Source organism: Oryctolagus cuniculus, chromosome X (assembly GCF_964237555.1).
Source record: "Oryctolagus cuniculus chromosome X, mOryCun1.1, whole genome shotgun sequence".
In the NCBI taxonomy this organism is placed as follows: Eukaryota; Metazoa; Chordata; class Mammalia; order Lagomorpha; family Leporidae; genus Oryctolagus; species Oryctolagus cuniculus.
In genome coordinates this window covers 91,251,828-91,262,582 of record NC_091453.1, presented here as the reverse complement: position 1 = coordinate 91,262,582, position 10,755 = coordinate 91,251,828, and the positions used below count along the sequence as shown (strand labels likewise).

Below are 10,755 nucleotides of genomic sequence, written 5' to 3'. Positions count from 1 at the left end.
CTTCAGATTACACCTAACAAAATCAAGTGCTATTGTGATCATTATTGTAGTACAAAATGAAGCATGTGTATCAAAATTTGAAATGTGAATAAATCCATTCTACCTAAAAAAAAAAAAGAAAAAAAATGCCGAACAAAAGGAAAAAAGTGGCGATTACCATGCTCAGACTAATTGGGACCTTCTCCCACCCTTCAAAGAAGAGTGGAAAATTCTCTTGCTATATAAACTATTTCCAGAACATAGAAAACTTACCAATTTATTTTTACAAGTCTAGTATAATTTTAACACCCAAACTGGAAAAAGATGTTGCACAAAGAAAGAAATCTATGAACTGATGTCATGAACACACACCTGTCAGATATGTGAAATCAAATATTAGCAAATTGAAATCATTACCACGTGTGATTTATCCCAAGAATTCAAGTGCAGATCACTGTTTGAACATTTTCTTGTAATCCACATTAAAATCATATTAACATTATGAGAATCATAAAACCATAAAACGTTTTGTTGAAATTAAACATCCATTCCTGAAAACAACTCTTATGATTCTAGGTATAGAGAAAATTTTCTTAATTTGGCAAAGAGTTTGTTCAGGAGATATAAAGAAATGCTATATTCAATGATGAGCCATTAAAAGCATTCCCAGGAGCAGGGCCTCCTGCACCCCATGTTGGAGTGCCTGGATTTGAGTCCCATCTCTTCTTCCAATCCTGCTTCCTGGGAGGCAGCAGAGGATGGTTCAAGTAGTTGGCTCCCTGCCACCCATGTGGGATACCAGGGTGGTGTTCTTTTTTTTTTTTTTTTTTTTTTTTTTTTTTTTTTTGACAGGCAGAGTGGACAATGAGAGAGAGAGACAAGAGAAAGGTCTTCCTTTACCGTTGGTTCACCCTCCAATGGCCGCTGTGGTCGGCGTGCACCACGCTGATCCGAAGCCAGGAGCCAGGTGCTTCCTCCTGGTCTCCCATGCAGGTGTAGGACCCAAGGGCTTGGGCCATCCTCCACTGCACTCCCTGGCCACAGCAGAGAGCTGGCCTGGAAGAGGGGCAACCGGGACTAGAACCTGGTGTGCCGGCGCCGCAAAGCGGAGGATTAGCCTAGTGAGTTGTGGCACTGGCCTGGATGTTGTTCTTGGCTCCTGGTTTCTGCCTAGCCCAGCCCTGGGTGTGGCAGGCATTTGGAGGGAGTGAACCAGAGGATGGAAGCTCTGTCTCCACTTGTGTCTCTTTCTGTTGTTTTGCCTTTCAAATGGATAAAAATAAGCAAGTGAACATTCAAAAAAAATCACTCCCATTATAGTCAGGAGCTACATTGGCTATCAATGCCCGTTATCACCTGTACTATTCAATATTATTCTGAAGTTCTTGTTCCATGCAATAAGACAAAGAGGAAAAGTAAAAACAGCATGAAATGTTAGGAAGATAAAACATTAAACTATCACTTACAGACAATAGAACAATTTTCTATTTCTCTAGAAAATTGAAAAAAATCAGCTGACAGATTTTAGATCTAATGCTAAAGGTTCATTAGAGGAACAGCTTGACGCCAGATCATTCTGAAAGTGTAGCTTGACCTTGCACCGGTAATAAATGAGGAGGAAATGGATTAGAAGAAGCTTTGTGTTAGAACAGAGGAACGACACTGCCTCACAGACTCTCTCCTAATACTTAACAAAGTGCAGGGGAAAAAAGTAAAAGCACTCAGCAGGAGTGGAGGTGAGATCATGATCCACAACCAAGCACAGAAAGGGATGCAGTCCCATGAGATAAACATCACAAACTCACAGTTGCGTAAGGAGCCCAGAAGATTCCAGGGCTGAGCATTGTGATACAGTGTGGCTGCATCTTAACCCAGTCCCCACCTCTCCGAAGCCCTATGTAAGATACAATACACAAAAGATGAAGAATCTAAGAATAAAGTGTACTCTGAAGGACAGAAGGGAATTTCCAACAGGTGCTTTAAGCTATAGGACAACTCAGTAAGGATATGGATTGAACAAAACAAGAGTTCAAAGATAAGATATTAAAATAGCAGAATTAGATAAGAAGAAAGATTGCAAACTAAGGAATTCATTACAGCCAAACAGCATCCTTGTAGAAGTAATAAATTACAGGGGTTCACATCCCGGTGAAGCGGTTGAACCGCCGCCTGTGACTCTGGCATCACATATGAGTGCCGGTTTGAGTCCTGGCTGCTCTGCTTCCAATCCAGCTCCCTGTTAATGTGCCTGGGAAGGCAGCAGATGATGGCCCAAGTATTTGGGTCCCTGCCACCCATGTGGGACACCAGGATGGAGTTCCTGGCTCCTGGCTTTGGCCTAGTCCACCCTCTGCTGTTGCAGCCATTAGAAGAATGAACCAGTTGGATGGACGATCTCTCTCTCTGTCTCTAAGAAAATAAATTTACCTTTAGAAAAAGAAGAATTAAATTACAAATGGCATGAAATAGAAAAAGGTGGCTAAAATTAGATTATGAGTAGAGGAAGGGTTTGAGATAATCACACTGACTGCAGGTGAAAAAGAAAAAATTAAGGGAACTAACGATACACACCCACATGTATAGTCATTCCTCAGCACCTGTGGGAGACTGGGTCTAGGATGCCAAAATCCTCCAATCCTCAAGTCACTGATATAAAATGCTGTAGTATTGGCATAGAATCTGGGCACATCCTGCTGTATAGTTTAAATTACCTCTCGATTACTTATATACCTATACAACGTAAATGCTATGTAAATAGTTATTATACTGTATTGTTTAGGGAATAGGACAAGAACAAAACATCTGCACGTGTTTGGTACAGAAATAAATTTTTTCCTAAGTATTTCTGATCTGCCGTTGGTTGAATCCAAGGATGCAGAACCTACAGACACACAAGACCAACTGTAGGAGTCTGTACCTTCTTAAGAAGAATGAAGTGTTCAGATCTAAAGAACACATCATGTTCTAGGAGGTTTGATTGAAGGTTTGATTGTCATGTCACAGTGCTAGAATATGAGTGATATTTTATCTTTCTTCTTTGTACTTCATTGTACTGCACTGCTTCTTTGTAATAAGCATGCATAATTTTTTTTATAAAAACAATGAAACTATTTTCCTAAAAGATGAAAGAGCAATATTGTGTATAAAAAGCCACCATTCACAATATTAACAAAGACTGAAATATCTGGGAATACAGCTAATAAGAAATGTGCAAAGTCTACTTGAAGAAAACGATACATTTTTCTTGAAGAGCACAACACAGTACATGAATACATTTTCAAAAATAATACATAACCCTGGATGAAAATTACCTGTTGCTAAGATTAATAATCCCCCAAGTTAATCTATAAATTCAATTCAATCCTAATAAAAAAAGTCCAACAGGATTTTTAAAAAATGAAACTTGGAACTTCACTTAAAATGCCCAAGCATATCCCCCCAAACAGTTTTTAAAAGCAGAGCAATGTGGCATTTGGAGAAAAATCAGGCTGGGTAAGTGACTTGCAGGCTGCTCTTACCTTTCCCGAACTGTGAGCATCTGCACTGTGATTGGACTGTTGCCAGGGCTCATTAGCATAATGTGCTGTGAACTGGAATAGAGAACAGTGTCTGCTCAGAGAATGACCAGAGCCTGCTGGGACCTGAACCAGAGAAGAGATTTTTATGTCACAATATTGGCTTCAAGAGATCAGAAGAGTGGTACAGAGAGGGAGAGACAGAGAGAAAGAAATCTCCCATCTACTTATCCACTCTGCAAATGGCCGCAAGAGCCAGGGCTCGGCCAAGTAGAAGCCAGGAACCCGGAACTCCATGTAGGTCTCTCACATGAGTGGCAAGGGACCCAAGCACTTGAGTCGTCACCTGCTACTTTCCCAGACACATTGGCAGGGTGTTGGATCAGAAGTGGTACAGCTAGGGCTTGAACTGGCACCTGGGTACCAGCATCACAGGCAGCAGCTTAACATACTGTGCCACAGTGCCAAGATTAAAAAAAAATCTATTCTAGTTAGTTACAACAAAATTGGGGCTATCAGAGATACTGTTGTTTCTGTTCAGAGAGCCCCAGAAAACAGTCTGCTACTCCAAGCTGCTTGAATGAACAGATTCAACTATATTGACAACCTTTGTGAGCAAAAATTCTCAAGCACACCTGAGGGAGTCAAATGGAACCTCATGACTTTGAAGACAAAGAGATTTTGAGCTGAGATATTAACGATATTCAACTGCTGCCAAATGTGCAAAAGACTGACTTGTTCCAGGAGCTGCCCGGTTCCTGTGTGGAGCTCCAAGGACAAAAGTGCACAATGGCACCTAAGCAGCTGGGCCACGCACAATACCAACAACCACAACTCCTGCATCCTTAAGAAATCCTGCCTGGGCGTGGCGCTGTGTGGCCACAACTGCTCTACAGAGGAGCCGTGCAAGATCTACCTGAGTCCTGCCACTGTGCCAAAGCCAGGTAGAAGCAGTAGCGGAAGCACTGTCCCAACTTTGATGGGCCTCTCAAACTCATTCCTTGCCCAGGCCGTGGGGGCTTCCCGGTCTTCAGTTTCCGGAGGCAAGATGGCTGCTTTGTCATTTTCCAGTCATCCATAACCACAAACCAAGCTGGAAGCTGAAGCAAGAAGAGCAATGAAGAAAGCGTGCATGGAGTCTTCTTCTATGTTGTTAAAGCTGAAGGGTGGGGGGGGGTGGCGGGTGGCAGGTGGCGCTGTGGCATAGTGGGTAAAGCTGCTACCTCCAGTGCCAGCATCCCATATGGGTGCCAGTTCGAGTCCTGGCTGCTCCGCTTCCAATCCAGCTCTCTGCTGTGGCCTGGGAAAGCAGTAGAAGATGGCCCAAGTCCTTGGGCCCCTGCACCCACGTGGGAGACCTGGAAGAAGTTCCTGGCCTTGGATCGGCCCAGCTCTGGCAGTTGTAGCCGTCTGGGGAGTGAACCAGTGGGTGGAAGAGCTCTCTGTCTCTCCATCTGCCTCTCTGTAACTCTGCCTTTCGAATGAACAAATGAATCTTTAAAAAAAAAAAAAAGCTGAAGAGGAGCCAAGACAAGGCCTCTTCCAGGGTCCAGGGAAGTTTGCTTTTAACTTGGTCTTTCCGGGAGGATATCCAGTTGCCTGGTAGTTACAGTGGACATTTAACGCTCCCAGCACACCTCCCTGTAACTTCTCCAAAAGTTACAGTCCCAGAGGAAACCGCCAATTTGCAGTCCTAGTTTCCATGCTGAACCCCACCAAGCTCTATGAAAAATGCAGATTTTCTACCCATAGGATGTACAATAGTGGAGAACAGCTTCGGCCTTCTGCCTCTGGAGTCTACCCAGATTACGGTGCTCTGCAAAGATGGAGCAAGAATGCTGCTTTGGGGGAGAAAGCCTCTTAATGACAATTGTTGTCCCAGTGACCTTTTTCCTCTGACCAGCTGGCCTTGTGACTTCTTTCCTTCTCCAAATGCTTCTGAACCCAGTTCCCAGCAGATCCCATTGGAACCATCTGCAGCCAACTCTGGCTGCTGCCTGCTATGGACAAATCCAGGAGCTCTTTATGAAGAGAAAGCGCCTATGGATTTTAATAGCTATGTCCCTTCCTTCGTGTACCATTCATCCTGTCCTCATTGGCAATATTCACCAGCAGTTAAGGGCAACAACTAGGATTTTTTTAAAAAAAGATTTATTTATTTATTTGAAAGAGTTACAGAGAAGCAGAGGCAGAGAGAGAGAGAGAGAGAGAGAGAGAGAGATATCTTCCATCCACTGTTTCACTCCCCAAATGTTTGCAATGTCCAGAGCTGTGCTGATCCGAAGCCAGGAGCCAGGAGCCAGGAGCCAGGAACCTCTTCCGGGTCTCCCACGTGGGCGCAGGGGTCCAAGGACTTGGGCCATCTTCTACTGCTTTCCCAGGTCATAGCAGAGAGCTGGATGGGAAGTGGAGCAGCCGGGACTCGAACCAGCACCCATATGGGATGCAGGCACTGCAGGCAGCAGCTTTACCCACTATGCCACAGTGACAGCCCCACAAATAGTTTTTTTGACTCCTCCTTCTCTACCGTGGTACCTCCTTCCTTAGTAAGCATTGGAAACTTCTCCAATCAGGTTGGAATTCCATTTGTTAAACACACACACACACACACACACACACACACACACACCCCGAAGCACACAGAGTTGCTTGGGGACTCTCAGCACCTCAATTATCCCTTGAGTTTTCATTGTCACAGAAGCATCTCGATTAGAACAGAGATGCGAAAATCCCACCTGCTAGGGCCTTACCTATGCCTTCTTCTTTTTTTTTTTTTTTTTTTTTTTGACAGGCAGAGTGGACAGTGAGAGAGAGAGACAGAGAGAAAGGTCTTCCTTTAGCCGTTGGTTCACCCTCCAATGGCCGCCGTGGCCAGCGCGCTGCAGCCGGCGCACCTCGCTGATCCGATGGCAGGAGCCAGGAGCCTGGTGCTTCTCCTGGTCTCCCATGGGGTGCAGGGCCCAAGCACCTGGGCCATCCTCCACTGCACTCCCTGGCCACAGCAGAGGGCTGGCCTGGAAGAGGGGCAACCAGGACAGAATCCGGCGCCCCGACCGGGACTAGAACCCAGTGTGCCGGCGCCGCTAGGCGGAGGATTAGCCTAGTGAGCCGCGGCGCCGGCCTCCTATGCCTTCTTAGGCACTGATTAGGAAGGAACAGAAGCTGGGTGGAAGAGCTGAAGATTCTGCTGCTGAGATATTCCATACTTGTCTAGTCCTGGGATTAGTGTGTAAAGAAGTGTGTTCCTACTTGATTTTGAACACTTGTTAAACAGGAGCATGACCTAATCCTGTTTCATAAAGATAAAGAGCAGCAAAATAAGTGGTCGCATGAAGACAAATTCCACTGGCCTCCTCTGTCTCCTTTCCTTCTCCTTGGTCAGTAGCTTCTTCCACAAGGGCTTGGATTCCGTCCTCTTTATCTTTACTCTTCGTGGCTCCAAACTCAGTACCAGGTTCATAATATGGGGAGCAACGCGCGTTTAGAGAAGTCTTTGTGTAATCAACATGGTTATTGGAGGGTGGCAGTATTTCAAAGCCAGTTCCTCTTTTCTGCTGAAGGTGAGTCTAGGCATAAAATCTGGAAAAAACCATACAATAATAATATATGTTTTTTCAAAATTAGGGCAATTATAACAAAACCTGCTATAAAGCTACACAAATTAAAATGTGATATTGAAAAGTCAATCCATGAAACATACCCGAGTATAAATGAGAATTTAACATAAGTCAGCTTTTTATATTAGTTGGGGGATAATGGATTGCTATATAAGTGACACTGATATTTGGCTATATATATATATATGTGTGTGTGTGTGTGTGTGTGCATTGTCACCAGATAAATAAGGGAATTTCAACAATTTCATGGAAAACAGAATTTAAAAATAAGTTTATTGGGGTTGGTGTTGTGGTGCAGTGGGTTAAGCCACTACTTTCAACAGCAGCATCCCGTATTGAAACACTCGTTTGCATGCTGGCTGTTCTGCTTCCAAACCAGCTCACTGCTAATCCACCTGGGAAAGCAGCAGAATATGGCTCAAGTACTTGGCTCCCTCCCACCCATGTGTGGCAGACCCAGATGGAGTCCCAGGCTCCTGTCTTTGGCCTGGCCCACCCCGGCTGTTATGGCTATTTGGGGGAATAAACCAGTAGATGGAAGATCTGTTTTTCTCTCTCTGGCACTCTGTCTTTCAAATAAATGGAACAAATGTTTTTTTTTTTAAATACCAAATCACAAAATTCTTAGTTTTTTTTTTTTTTTTTATAAAATTCTCTTAGGAAAAATAAGTTTATTTTTGCTGGCCAGTGCCGCGGCTCATATGGGCGCCGGGTTCTAGTCCCGGCTGCTCCTCTTCCAGTCCAGCTCTCTGTTGTGGTCCAGGAAGGCAGCGGAGGATGGCCCAAGTGCTTGGGCCCTGCACCCACATGGGAGATCAGGAGGAAGCACCTGGCTCCTGGCTTCGGATCAGCATGCCTCCAGCCATGGCAGCCATTTGGGGGGTGGGGAACCAACAGAAGGAAGACCTTTCTCTCTGTCTCTCTCACTGACTAACTATCTGTCAAATAAATTTTAAAAAAATAAGTTTATTTTGGCACAATAAAATTTTGAAAATCATGCATATGAGGCATCTTCAAAAATCCATGGAAAATACATATTATAAAGGAAAATGCATGGATTTCAAAATTTTTTGTACCAAATGAACTTTTTAATTCTCCTTCCATGAACTTTTGGAACTATCTGTGTATGTGTGTGTGTGTGCGTGATAACCCAGAAACCACTGGATTTGACCATATTAAAATATAAAAATTCTGAATCTCAAAAAAATACCATAAAGTAAAGATGTTAGTGGCAGATTGGGACAATACATATGCTACCTATATAATAGAAAAATAATTGACATACAGAAAGTACAAATCAGTGAAAAAATACAATTGAGCAGAAAAATACTCAATGGATATGAACAACTAATTCTCAGAGAAGAAATGCAAACAACCGATAAGCATCTGAAATGATGGTCAAGATAATATATATTTAGGAAAATGCATTTGAATGGACAGTCAGATACTTTATTTGCCCCTTATCCTGGCACTAACTCCCAATACATTATGTGCATGACCAGGTGGGGAAATAGGTGTTGTCATGAGCTTTCCGGGGGTGTAAATTGGCCTAGGCTTGTGGGAGGCCAGTTTGGTGACAAATCCATTGACTATAAAAAAAAATCTCACATCCTTCTTTTGGCAGTATCAAATGTTTAAAGTCACATTTCCTTTAACTGAACAATTTTATTTATAATAGGATATCCTAGAAATTCTTCCACCAGTGTTCAAAGCTGTGTGTACCAGGTTGTTAACTGCAGTCTTGTTTTTATTAGCCTCAGATCTAGAACAGTTGTATGTCATCAGTGAGGGAGGGATGTTTAAATAAACAGTAGCATAACCAAACCATGGAATAGTTTGCAGTAGTTAAAAAGAAAGAAGTAGCATGTATAACTGTCTAAAATATAATCTTAAGTGGATAAAAATTGGAAAACACTATGTTAATTATGATTCCATTAATATATTTGAATAAGACATCTATGTGTATATAATGTGTAGAAAAGGATTTTACACACCAGCCTTATAAAAATGGGGGAGAGCATTGCGATTTGGATGAGATCAGTGGAGCTGAAGTGGTGCAAGTGTTAGTGTTTTTTCTGGGTTTGACTCTTACACTAGAATTCGCATATAAGTATAGAATAAAAGCAGCAAAATAATGCAATATCCTAATTGTCTTTCCATAAGGATAAATATATAACTCTTCCTTTTTATCTGTAACACTGTATAAATCTTTTTTTTTTTTTGACAGGCAGAGTGGACAGTGAGAGAGAGAGACAGAGAGAAAGGTCTTCCTTCCATTGGTTCACCCCCCAAGTGGCTGCTACGGCCGGCGCTGTGCCGATCCAAAGCCAGAAGCCAGGTGCTTCCTCCTGGTCTCCCATGGGGTGCAGGGCCCAAGCACTTGGGCCATCATCCACTGCACTCCAGGGCCACAGTAGAGAGCTGGACTGGAAGAGGAGCAACCGGGACAGAATCTGGCGCCCCAACCAGAACTAGAACCCGGGGTGCTGGCGCTGCAGGTGGAGGATTAGCCTAGTGAGCCACAGCGCTGGCCAACACTGTACAAATCTAAGACAGTTTATTAACTCTCTCCCCTATTGATGACCACTTTGTGTAACTTCAGGTTTTTTTTTTTTTAACCTTTACAAGCACTGCAACAAATATCCTGAAAACTGTAAGTATGTTCATTGGTTAAATTCCAAGCAGGAGAATTTCTAGGTCAAAGATTTGCCGTCCAAGGAAAGATTGTATCAGGATATCTGCCTCGAACAGAATCCCCATTTCCCCACAAACCAGTCAATAATATCAAATTCCTAAATTTTGACAAACTCATGGCTGAAACATAATACGTAGTGGCTTTGACTTGCATTTCTTTGAAGTTGAGCATCTTTTCATATGTTTGGCCATCACTTTTATTCCTTTTCTGGGAATAAATCTATTCTTTGGCACAGTTTTTCTTTTTTAAAAGGTTTATTTATTTATTTGAATGTCAAAGTTACACACAGAGAGAAGGAGAGGCAGACACAGAGAGAGAGAGTGTGTGTGATCTTCTATCTGCTGGTTCACTCCCTAAATGGCCGCAACACCTGGAGCTGCGCCCATCTGAAGCCAGGAGACTCCTCCAGGTCTCCCAGCCGGGTGCAGGGGCCCAAGGAGTTGGGCCATCTTCTACTGCTTTCCCAGGCCATAGCAGAGAGCTGGATGGGAAGTGGAGCAGCTGGGACACGAACTGGTGCCTATATGGGATGCTGGCACTGCAAGTGGTGGCTTAGCTGCTATGCCACAGTGCTGGCCCTGGCACAGTTTTTCTATTGTGTTGTTTATCATTTCATTAGTGATAAAGTGATTACACGTTAGCCCTTTGATACTGAATATTTTTTTTTTTAAAAAAAGCTCTATATTTTTGAGTCATCAATCTTTTCCTCTGATGGAGAAACTTTGCTTGTTGCTGGCAACTGAGTTGTGAGAAGCCATTAGAAAAGCAGGATGGTACTAGGAGCTGCCGGCTCAGGCGCTGAAGGGGCCGCCTCCACACAGCGGGGGGCTCCTCTCAGGGGCCCTCCAGCTGGGGTGTCACATTTCAGTGTTCTGAGAAGGAGGCTGCCTGGAGGGGCTATATTTAGAGTCTGACTTCCCCGCGGGGACAGGTGGATGTCTGGGGACTG

The 10,755-nt window shown here is 43.6% G+C and overlaps 1 pseudogene; it reads left to right on the top strand.

Moving 5' to 3' along the window:
* Positions 1-4,142: 4,142 nt before the first annotated feature.
* LOC100343847 (chorion-specific transcription factor GCMa-like) lies at positions 4,143-5,626 on the top strand (annotated as a pseudogene).
* The last annotated feature ends 5,129 nt before the right edge of the window (positions 5,627-10,755 follow it).